Source organism: Podarcis gaigeae (assembly GCF_964106915.1).
Source record: "Podarcis gaigeae genome assembly, chromosome: 11".
Classification (NCBI taxonomy): Eukaryota; Metazoa; Chordata; class Lepidosauria; order Squamata; family Lacertidae; genus Podarcis; species Podarcis gaigeae.
In genome coordinates this window covers 25,339,811-25,351,288 of record NC_139687.1, presented here as the reverse complement: position 1 = coordinate 25,351,288, position 11,478 = coordinate 25,339,811, and the positions used below count along the sequence as shown (strand labels likewise).

General features: G+C 47.0%; 1 long non-coding RNA gene across 1 annotated transcript; it reads left to right on the top strand.

Annotated features, from left to right (window-relative positions):
• Window positions 1-2,113: 2,113 nt before the first annotated feature.
• On the top strand, window positions 2,114-6,712 carry LOC310827280. The gene is made up of 2 exons (XR_014556272.1): window positions 2,114-2,315; window positions 5,692-6,712. It is a non-coding gene; the product is annotated as an uncharacterized lncRNA (long non-coding RNA).
• The last annotated feature ends 4,766 nt before the right edge of the window (window positions 6,713-11,478 follow it).

The window sequence follows — 11,478 nt, the reverse complement described above, 5'->3', positions numbered from 1 at the left end:
TCATCCACTGAACATGCCTAAGCCCTTGGGAGCATTTAAAGTAGTTTTTTTTTTTAATGTTCCAAGCCATTTTATAGCACTTGCATCCTTTCTTATCCCATTCTCATTTCCCTCAGGCTAACAGCAGTTTCTAGTTTATTGACTTCCTATGATAGACTGGGACACGGGTGGTGCTGTGAGTTAAACCACAGTGTCTAGGGCTTGTTGATCAGAAGGTCGGTGGTTCAAATCCCCACAATGGGGTGAGCTCCCATTGCTCGTTCCGTGCTCCTGCCAACCTAGCAGCTCGAAAGCACATCAAGGTGCAAGTACCAGTAGATAAATAGGTACTGCTCCAGCGGGAAGGTAAACAGTGTTTCCGTGTGCTGCTCTGGATTGCCAGAAGTGGCTTATTCATGCTGGCCACATGACCTGGAAGCTGCACGCCGGCTCCCTCGGCCAATAAAGTGAGATGAGCACCATGACCCCAGAGTCGTCCGCGACTGGACCTAATGGTCAGGGGTTCCTTTACCTTTATGAAAAACCAAGATCCCACAGCCAAACTGTGGCATTTGGCAAACTTCATAAACAAAAGGAAAAGATAAATCTACACTTCTGGACCCAGTACAGGGTTAAATGAACCCCTTTGCTCTGGTGTTTGAATGATATTTTCTTGGAATCACAGCCACCGGCATTCAAATTTGCCAAGGATTGTTTCAAATAAAAATATTTCACTATGTGTATGTGACCCAATTCCCCATTCCATTGCTCCTGTATAAATATAAATTCCAAAGACATTTTTCTGAAGAGGCACACATTTTAATGTTTCAATGATTTTTTTTTTTGCCCTGCAAGGGACTTTTTTTTTTTTTTTTACAAGCACTGAAAATATTTGAAAGCAAAACCAGTTAAGACTGAACTGATTGGAAAGGAAAACAAAACAACTTGAGCTTCTGTCCCAAACTTTCTACTCAAATGCATTGCTGCCTTTGAAAAGTAAGATGGGTTCAGATGCTTCTGGTAGGAATTGTGGCTTCTGTATTTTGCAACTGACCAGGTAAAGCTAAATTTTCCATTGTGTGCACGTTAAGTGGGAAATAATAGCATTGTTCCTGTCAAATTAAAATTCAGAAATATAACCTAAATGGGTCAGCTTAAAATAGCTCATCTAATTCCAAGTGTACAAAGTTGACTGAAAACATGTTTGATAAGGCGTGTTCTCCAATAAATGAGAGCACGTGTTGCGGTGTGGGCCACCGGGCCAGACCTCTTGTTGCCAGGCAGGTTAACAGTTGTTGCCTGGCATTGTGATTGGATAACCGGGTTGCTGGGGCAAATTGTATGTTGCAAATTGGGTGGGTGGGACCATGGTCTTTAAATATTGGTGCACTCTGGTTTCTCTTTCTCTTTGCAGAGTGCATCGGATCAGGAGCAATCTTCTCATTGTCTGGTTACATTTCTTTATTTTCCCCCTTCTATTTAATCCTCTCTAGTCCCTTAATTAATTTAATTTCCCTTTTTTCCTGTTTGATTTCTCACCCCACCCCTTTCCCTGCCCTGTGGGAAGATTCTCCCTGTATCTGTGAGCGCTGCCTGTGCGTAATCCTCCTGGGCTTGCCTTTCCCAATAGGGAGAGAGCCCCCATTAGGGGCTTTCTTTTGCAAAGAGGTTTTCCCCCATTTTTGCCTGTTTAATTGTGGGGCTAGTCAGGGCTGTTCCCAGCTTAGCTAGAATCACTTCGTTTATAGTATCCCCAAAGGTTGGCTTTATTTTGGGTGCATGCAGAGCTGTTGGCTGAGTTTTAATTTAGCCTTGGGTGGGAGCACTATATTGAGTTCCTTTAATATTGCAATGAGACAAAAAAGGCAGAGAGCAGAAGCATGGAGGCCTTCACGGCCTGCTCGGCCTGCACATATCATTCAGGCCTAAGCCTGCTACAGTTAGCAGTAGAGTAATTGTTAAGTCTCTGTGACATGTGACTCACTTTCTCTATAAGAATTTATCTGTTTGTTTGCAGGCTCACTTGTTGCTAATGTATATCTTAGACAGACAGAGTGGAGCCAGAGGCTCTCTGTGCCTCCAGTGAGCACTCTGTGTATGCTCTTTAACTGGAATAGCATCCCCATGTGTGCACAAAGTATTGGTTTCACCTGTTCCTCACATTGTTTAGGTTTTTTCTTTTTGCAGACTATGACAGGGCCTTTGCAGATGCCTCCAGAGCTTGCCTCTCCTGCAGAGGATGACTTGTTGATGCCCCAGGTGCCTTCTTCCAGAAGGAAGCGTCTTCAGAGGCAGGAAAAAAGCAGAGCAGGGGTGATGCTTACACCTCCTTGCAGGTAAATCATCACTGGGCTCTGATGATGATTCAGACATCACCTTGGACCTCTCCAGGGGTCAGGGTCAGGCTGTTCCAGGTCTTTAGGGATCATCCTGGATAGCTCAGCTGGTCAGCGTATGGTGCCGGTAATGCCTAGGTTGCAGGATTGGTCCCTGTATGGGACAGCTGCATGCTCTCTCATCACTCTACCTGGACACTGAGGTCCAGCGCCAAGGGCCTTTCTGGTGGTTCCCTCTCTGTGAGAAGCCAAGTTACAGGGCACCAGGTGGAGGGCCTTCTCGGAAGTGGCACCTGCCCTGTGGTACACCCTCCCACCAGATGTCTACTACCAGACTTTTTAGAAGACATCTAAGGCAGCCCTGTTTAGGGAAGCCTTTAATGTTTGCTGCATTACTGTATTTTAATCTTTTGTTGGAAGCTGCCCAGAGTGGCTGGGGAAGCCCAGCCAGATGGATGGGGTACAAATAGATTATTATTATTATTATTATTATTTATATTGTGGGTGAGTGGACTAGATGATCCTCAGGGTCCCTTCCACCCCACTATTCTTTAAGTTGCTATTCACTATGGGAATGTTAGATGCAGGGCTGCCATCATCCCCTCAGCTTGCTAGGATCGCAGGGACGGGGACATGTGGACCACTTGTGCAGTTCCACATTTCAAATGGAAATCCCCTGAGCAATAGTACCTTAAGCTGGTATGCAGGAAGCTGGCCCGGCAGCAGCTTTGTTGGGACTTTTTAGGGTTTCTGGCCGGCGTTGGCCCTGTAAATTTACACATCATGGTGGCAACACTAGGCAGGGCATTTTGCCCAATGTGGGGGCTAGGGGCTAGCAAGCAATAACTCAATACCTCTCGCCCATATTTCAAAAACAAAAAAAAAAAAAAAAAAAAATCTTCCTTGAAAGCCTGGCCAAATGGTCATCTAGATAGGTCAGTGGTTTTGCGCTTGTGGGAAGGGTTTTCCCATGGTTTGGGATTCCGCTGGCTCTTCAGCCAGTGGCTCAGAATACAGCAACTCTAAGCCAGTCAGAGAGCTACCTGTGTTAGCAAGTTAGAAGGTTAGGAAGCAGCTTTCATTGGTCGTATGGTGGTATCCCCTTGATTCTCCTGATATTCCTATTTTCATTTATCCCTTTGGGGATCGTCCCTAGGAAAGCCCCATACAATCCCCCATATAATTCATCGCATCCCAAAGGCACCTCAGTGAATGACTCTCTGGAATTGTTCTGCAAAATTTGCATCTTTGGATCAGGCAGTTGAGCTTACCAACATATTGGAAGAGGGCCTTGTTGGCATTATGTGATATTGAATTAGCTGTCAGGTTGCTGCCGGTTCACCCTCAAGATTATAAGTAGTTGGGCTTAATTGGATGGTCCTTACATTTATAAGGCGATGCCAATGGGTTGCGCTATAGGCTGTGCAGCACTTGAGTCCTTTAGCGTTTTTCTGGATTGAACATTGTGAGTCAATACTCGTTTAACTGGGGGTATCGTTATGTGGATTATTTTACTGGCTGGTTCATGTGTCACCAGCCTCTGCTAAGGCTTACTGTACGCCCCTTTTATTCCCTGAGGAGCTGGGTGTTCCCAGTGGATAGGACAGTGGCTCCTACTGCCCCTTTTAACGTATTTGGGGGCTAGCTGGATACCGTTGCTCATACCTCTGCTTGCCTGTGGAAAAGCTGTTTGCCATGAAGGACGTTATTCTTGTAATACTTCCTCTGATAGCAAATGTTGCTTTGTCAGATTCTATCATTGCTAGGTCAGTTAAAAAAAAAAAAAAATGGCATGCAGGGTGGTTGTTCCAGGCTGCCCCTTCCATTCCTCCTTGGCCAGGTGGGGTCTCATGGCCCAGGGTCCCTTCATCATCCTGTACAGTGGCCTTGAGCCTGGTAGGGCAAGGCAATCACATGTGACCTAACTTTTCTTGAGTTTTCCCCATTGTAGTGTCAGCGCACATCTGGACTGAGGAGTACAGGGACCGTCGGGTCTGTCTTGGTCTGATAACCAGGCAGTGTGAGGGTCCTGGCAAAATGGTCCTCATGCTTTGGCAGAGTCTCTGTCCCCCTTTTAAGTTATTTCCAGCTGCACTGCTTAAGGTTTAATATTGCGTATCTGCTCGTTTTATTACGGGATCTTCTAATGTTTTCGCTGTCACTCTATCCTGTTTTCAGTTGGAGAGCTTCAGATCCTGGCCTCTGGACGCCCAGCTATAGCCGGATTTTCTGGAGCTCCTGTGGCGTTTTGGCAACAATTGATAATTAAGAGGAGTAGTAGCTTACATTTCCCCTTCTGCTTTCAGGCCTGGACTGATTTCTTAGCGTTTAGCTGGGAGTCCTCGGCCATTCAGAGGAACTTGCCTCCATCCTCTGAGCAGGACCTGCAGTAATTGGACTACCTGCTGCAGATTGTATGCACTGTTAAAACCATCAGAATTCAGTCTGCTGCAATGTCTGCCAGAGTAAAGCTTTAATTTTTCAGAGACCCTTCTAAAAGTGTGTCATGCTCAGGGTCTCGGACGGTTGTAAAAGGCTCCAGCCTTCACAGGACTGCAGGCAGGAGGCCGGTCTATCTTGACCTGTGCAGTATCTGCAGCAAGTTAAGACTTCTCTCCTGGTCCTAGATCTAGACGAGACTTCTTTCAGTATTCCATTGTAATTTTGGTGTACTGAGGGTTGGGGAAATTGTGTTAAAGCCAGCACAGGGCTGAGAGTTTGGAGGCTTATTGCCTCTGGATTTTTTCTCATCTGCTTTGGAGCTTGTCATAAGTGTCTGGAGCTCTAAGTCAGACCTAGTGGGCTGGGTTGCCATCATCAGGCTTCCAGTCACAGGTAGGTGGGCCCTTGCCCTGTTATTGGATACCAGAAACATTTGGCTTTTCATTCCCCTGGGGGCTGGCTTGATCCTAGAAGTTGCTGGTTCTCGTGGGTTGCTCCTTCGGGATATGCATTCCCCTTTTGGAGTTGAGACTTGTAGTGCGCAACTCCAAAACTGACCAGCTGGGTCGGGGGGAAGTTGTCCGCCTCCCAGCGACTGGGGAGGTGGGCCCATGCCCAGTCAAGGATGTAAGGAAGTACTTGGCCTTGAGCCTCCTGGGGACGGCCCCCTACTCATGCATGAAAATAGTCACTCTTTGGCGCGACACCAGTTCACAAAAGTCATGCATATGGCCATCTCTGCTTGTGGGATCTCAGCCTCTGGTTTCGCCCCTCATTCCTTTCGCATAGGTGCAGTGACTATGGCGGCCCATTGGGGCTTCTCAGCCGCCAGGATCAAGGATTTGGGGAGATGGAAATTGTATGCTTTCAAGGGTTAAGTGCGAAACAAAATGCTGAGTTTGGTACTTATGCTTGTTTGTTTCAACCCTTGCAGATCCCACGCTGGTCCGCGTCTGGATAGTGGGACACAGCATCGTTCATTGGGCTGGCAGCAGAGCGAGGCAGTCTGCAAAGGGAGCGTGTCCCGGCCTCCCACAGCACATGCAAGTGTCATGGTTTTCCAGACGTGGAATGTCATGGGGAGAGTTTATGCCGCTGATTGGTCGCCGGCTGCTCTCGGACCTCCCCACCCTATGGCCATAGTGGTGCAGCTGGGGGAAAAATGATGTGGCAACTATTGATTGCCTTGCTTTGCACACCTCAATCCAAAAGAGATTTGGAGGCATTGGCAGCCTTATTACCTTCAGTGAGAATAATTTGGTCTCACCTGTTGCAGAGGCAAACCTGGCGCGGTGTTTCCCGCCCGGAGGCCGCTGAAAGGGCCAGGAAGCGCATTAACTCTGCTGTTTGTGTGAAGGTATTGGAGCTGGGTGGTTTGGTATTTCGCACCCAGACATTAATTTTAAGGCTGAGGCCCTTTACCGGGCAGATGGAGTGCACCTCTCCGATTTGGGGAATGATGTTTGGCTGGATGCGGTGGCTACTAAATTGGGTTCATGGTTGGGTTTGTGAGTGGTTGGCGGCGAGCGTTAGAGCTCGTGTGGCGGTTAGGCATTGGTTATAATATGCTGGTGGTGGAGGGGTCAGGCTGGGCTTGCCCCTCCCATTGCGCTGAAGGGAATTCCGTTAAAGGAATCCTGGGGCTTGCCATGATTTCGTCCAATCCCTGTCATGGGACCAGGGCCGCCCAATCCCTGTCATGGGAATCCTTGTCATAGGATCTGGGCCGGCAAGCTTTCGGGGAGCTGCTGGGGTGAGCGGCGTGGGTCCGACGCTTAGCTCAAATGACCCCCAGTTTGACTTTCTCTTCTACTGGCTACCGATCGGACCTCGGGATGTCAGTTCTGTCCCAGGCGGGGGGACAGATAGTCATAACCAATGTCTAAACAACCACTCACTGATTTTGTATTTTAATAAAGTTGTGGCCAAAATAGTGCCCAAAAACCAAAACTAAATTACGTATTATGTGTGAAGTTATTTGAGGGGTGGCCTGGGGACCTACACACGCAAGGCGTGTTCTCCAATAAATGAGAGCACGTGTTGCGGTGTGGGCCACCGGGCCAGACCTCTTGTTGCCAGGCAGGTTAACAGTTGTTGCCTGGCATTGTGATTGGATAACCGGGTTGCTGGGGCAAATTGTATGTTGCAAATTGGGTGGGTGGGACCATGGTCTTTAAATATTGGTGCACTCTGGTTTCTCTTTCTCTTTGCAGAGTGCATCGGATCACCCGCCCGCCCGCCCTCTTTTCCGGTTGACCTTGCTTTGCCTGTCATGGGGTCGTCTGCCTTGGCGCAGGGGCCTAGTAGGAATTTTGCCATTTGGTGATTGGCTGTGCCATTTGGTTTTTGCCTACTACTCAGCAATTCGTCACAACTTGTAAGGTTGCGGTTAGGCATTGGTTATAATATGCTGGTGGTGGAGGGGTCAGGCTGGGCTTGCCCCTCCCATTGCGCTGAAGGGAATTCCGTTAAAGGAATCCTGGGGCTTGCCATGATTTCGTCCAATCCCTGTCATGGGACCAGGGCCGCCCAATCCCTGTCATGGGAATCCTTGTCATAGGATCTGGGCCGGCAAGCTTTCGGGGAGCTGCTGGGGTGAGCGGCGTGGGTCCGACGCTTAGCTCAAATGACCCCCAGTTTGACTTTCTCTTCTACTGGCTACCGATCGGACCTCGGGATGTCAGTTCTGTCCCAGGCGGGGGGACAGATAGTCATAACCAATGTCTAAACAACCACTCACTGATTTTGTATTTTAATAAAGTTGTGGCCAAAATAGTGCCCAAAAACCAAAACTAAATTACGTATTATGTGTGAAGTTATTTGAGGGGTGGCCTGGGGACCTACACACGCAATGCATAGCATGGTGTATACATAAACATTGGCACATTTAGATAAGGGAAAAAAAGATGTAACTCATTCTATCATCCAGGATAAAGAATGAATTTAAACTAATAAAACAAAACAATGCAAGTAAAGTCTGGGCTGGTTTTGCCCTGCTTCTCTTTTTATTTCGTTTTCAGGTAACATAGTATTATGAGCTGGTTAGGCAGGGTAGACTGTATGCTGAGACCCTTCTAATTCCTGGATCCAGCAAGTGTTAAAATCTAAGCAAGAATTCAAATTTTTGAAATAGCCAAACAAGTCTCTTAGTAAGAGCCCTCTATGTACGGGCCTTAAGGAAACCAAGAGATTGGCTTAGTATCAGACAGAAAAGCGGGTAGGACAAAGACTAGACCGAGAGTTGAGTGATGTGATCTAGAAGCTACAAGCAGCTTACTGGAAAGCCAGAGACATAGAGAGAATATTGTTTTCTGTTTGAATCGAAGGTTGCAGCTATGGGGAAAGCAAGGCCCTCTTGGGGTGTCGGTGCTGTGAAGCCCTCCATCATAGGTTCAGGTTGTATAGATGCCTAAGCAAATCATATATCACAAAGACACCACAGTCTCTGCTGTATCTCATTTTGAAGGAAACACCACCCTAGGTAAGTGCCAGGAACCCCTGGGATCTTGCCCTGCACGGAGAGTGGGTTGGTGTGCAAAAGTAAGAAGAGCTCTGCTGTGTCCGGCCAAAGGCCCATCCCTGATAGCTCAATTGGTAGAACATGAGACTCTTTATCTCAGGCTCGTGGGTTCAAGCCCTGTGTTGGGCAAAAGATTCCTTCATTACAGGAGGTTGGACTAGATGGCCCTTCTGTTCCCTTCCCATTCTATGATTCTGTGTCTATCATCCTATTCTCACAATTCAGGCAACCAGATGCAGAAACTGCAAGTAGGATATGAAAACAATAACACTCTTTTGCTTATGCCCCCCAGCAGTGGCTATTGATACTGCCTCTGATACTGGATGTAATACAGCCATGGATAGCCCCACCCTCATGAATTTGTCCAATCCTCCATTCTAGTTGGTGGCCATTACTGCATCTCTCATGGGAGCAAATTCCACATTTAACTATGGTTAACATTGCTTTCTGTGAAGAAGTACCTGTATCCCGAATCTTCCAACGTTCAGCTTCACTGGGTGGCCTTGGCTTCTTGTATTGCAAGAGGGAGAAGAAACATCTCTCTCTCCGCTCTCATGGCTTAGTGTTTGTCTCAGACGCTCTAATGAACCATGAAGGCTCATGGAACACAATGCAAGGGAACAAAGGGGCCATTGCAGGAACATAAGAAGCTGCTGTAGGTCAGGCCAGAATATTTGTCCTTCTAGCTCAGTACCACCAAGTCTCCACCATAGGAGCCAACTCCTCGGGGCTGAGGTACCTTCACCTCCCTCCCAGTAAAATATTTGAGCAGGCTGCCTCCCCCAAGTTGATGGGTATTGCCATTCAAATGGAGTGTGTGTGTGCCATATCTGTGACCGATTATGCAGGGCGGGGCTTACCTGGCCTCCTCCCAATATTGGCACTTCTGGTCTCCACAGTTTCAGGCTGAGATCTTTCTCTTCTCTTGCTATCTGATCCTTTCCACTGGAGATGCTGGGGATTATGCTACAGATTGAGTCTAGTACCTTGTGAATACAAAATACGGAGTCTACAGTTGACCTGTGCTCATCTCTATGCCTAATAGCAGTGTAATGGCTCTTGGGACTATAATCAGAGATGGGCCATCGAAGAAGTGCAAAGGATTGAGTTGCTCCATGGGCCATGGCTATACCAGGTTTCAAAGGTGTATGGTGGATCCTGCAAGGAATGTGTCTCCGCACAGTGAATGGCTGGATTGAGTTGTAAGATGCGAAACAAAAACCTAAGATTTGGTTACTTAGACAATAAGAGGCTGTCCAAAAGCAATTGCATGCATATACATACAGGCTACATTCCCACTTTTGCATTGACATGCACCCGTGTTAACTGCTACTAATGATGAAACCAATGTCATTCCATCATGGCAGCTTTCCACCCTTAACTACTGCTTGTTTAATAGGTCTCAAACAGCCTTCCCTATTGATTGCTTGTTTACCTTTTCCCTCCCCATACTCTACATTCTCAATCTTGCCTTATTTGATCAATCAGGCATACATAAACTGTCCTGGCAGCAACCCACAAATAACCTTGATTGGCAGTAGCAAGTCATAACCCACTTTATATTCACTTCTTCTTTTTTACACCCCAATATCAATAGTGCCTTAACTGCCAGCATGTACACAAGTTCATTTGCAATTCTACTAGAGCAATTCATGCCACTGCGGTCAAGGGTATGCTGTTATTTCCATTTTAAAATCCTTTGACATAGTTCAACAGGTGCAAATTGGCTTCAGGCTCAAAGATGCCGCGAAGGGTTACAGGATGAAAACATCTTTGGGGCAGTCTTTCTGACTAATTGGATACATCTGCGTCCCAAAGGTAGGGCAGGAAATAGCACATATATTTTAATGTGATCCAATAGCTACTGTGTGAAATGATGTTATACAGCTGCTAAATGACTTGCATCTTAAACAGTTCTGCCTTAATCCACCAATATACTTAGGCACACGTAGGGTGTGATGCACGCTTACCAGACAGGAAGGCCCAATGGATTCAATGGGGCTTCCTTTTGAGTAGACTTGCATTGGTTTGTACCCTTAAGCCTGACTGAAATCCATGGCCTCAAATACACCTAACACTAGACTTATGGACATATTTGATCAAATCCACTGAGAGAGAATCATAGCTATCCCCCCTGTTGCTTCCCTCTTCACAGCACCCATACATTGGAAATAATGGGTAAAATGTAGTCCTACTGTTCCATTGATTGAACAGAGACTCTTAAAAAGAGTAGAGGGTGTTGTCTCTTATTCCCTCCCTCCCCCCCACAACCTGCAGTGCCGCCGCCACCTTCCACACTGTTCTGGAAGGTTCCCCAATTCTCTGGAATTTATTTTGGTGGGCTGAAGATGCTGCAGCAAGAAGGGGAAATAGAATTGTGGTGGTGGTGATGATGATGATGATAAAATTAAATTAAATTTCTATACTGCCATTCCTCCGAGGATCACAGGATGATTAACAATATAAAAATACAAACGTACATAACATAGTAACAAGCAGTAACAGTACCTGTAGGAATGAAACCAAGTACCACCACCACCAATTAAAAAAAAACCCATAGATGGTTTAATTCACCAAAGGCTTGGGACAAGAGGAAAGTTCTTGTGTGGTGCCCAAAGATAAGTAGCAAAGGTGTCATGCGAGCTTCCCTGGGGAGAGCATTCCACAAATAGGGAGCCACCACAGAGAAAGCCCATTCTCTGTTGCCACTCTCTGGACCTCTCATGAAGGAGGCACACAAAGAAGAGCCTCAGATTATGACCATAGGGTCCAGGTTGGTTCATATGGGGAGAGACGGTCCTTGCTTCCCTCCCTTTCCCATTACTGGACACCCCCACTGGATCAAAAGCCATTCCATGGGTGGAAGAGCAGCACTGGACCCAACAACTGTCTATCTCATGGGTAGGCAAACTAAGGCCTGGGGGCTGGATCTGGCCCAATTGCCTTCTAAATCCGGCCCTCAGATGGTCTGGGAATCAGCATGTTTTTAGTAGAAATTGCCCTTTTATTTAAATTGCATCTCTGGGTTATGTGTGGGGCCTGCCTGGTGTTTTTACATGAGTAGAATGTGTACATTTATTTAAAATGGATCTCCGGGTTATTTGTGGGGCATAGGAATTCATTCATCCCCCCCCCGGAAAAAAATATAGTCCGGCTCCCCACAAGGTCTGAGGAACAGTGGACCGGCCCCCTTGCTGAAAA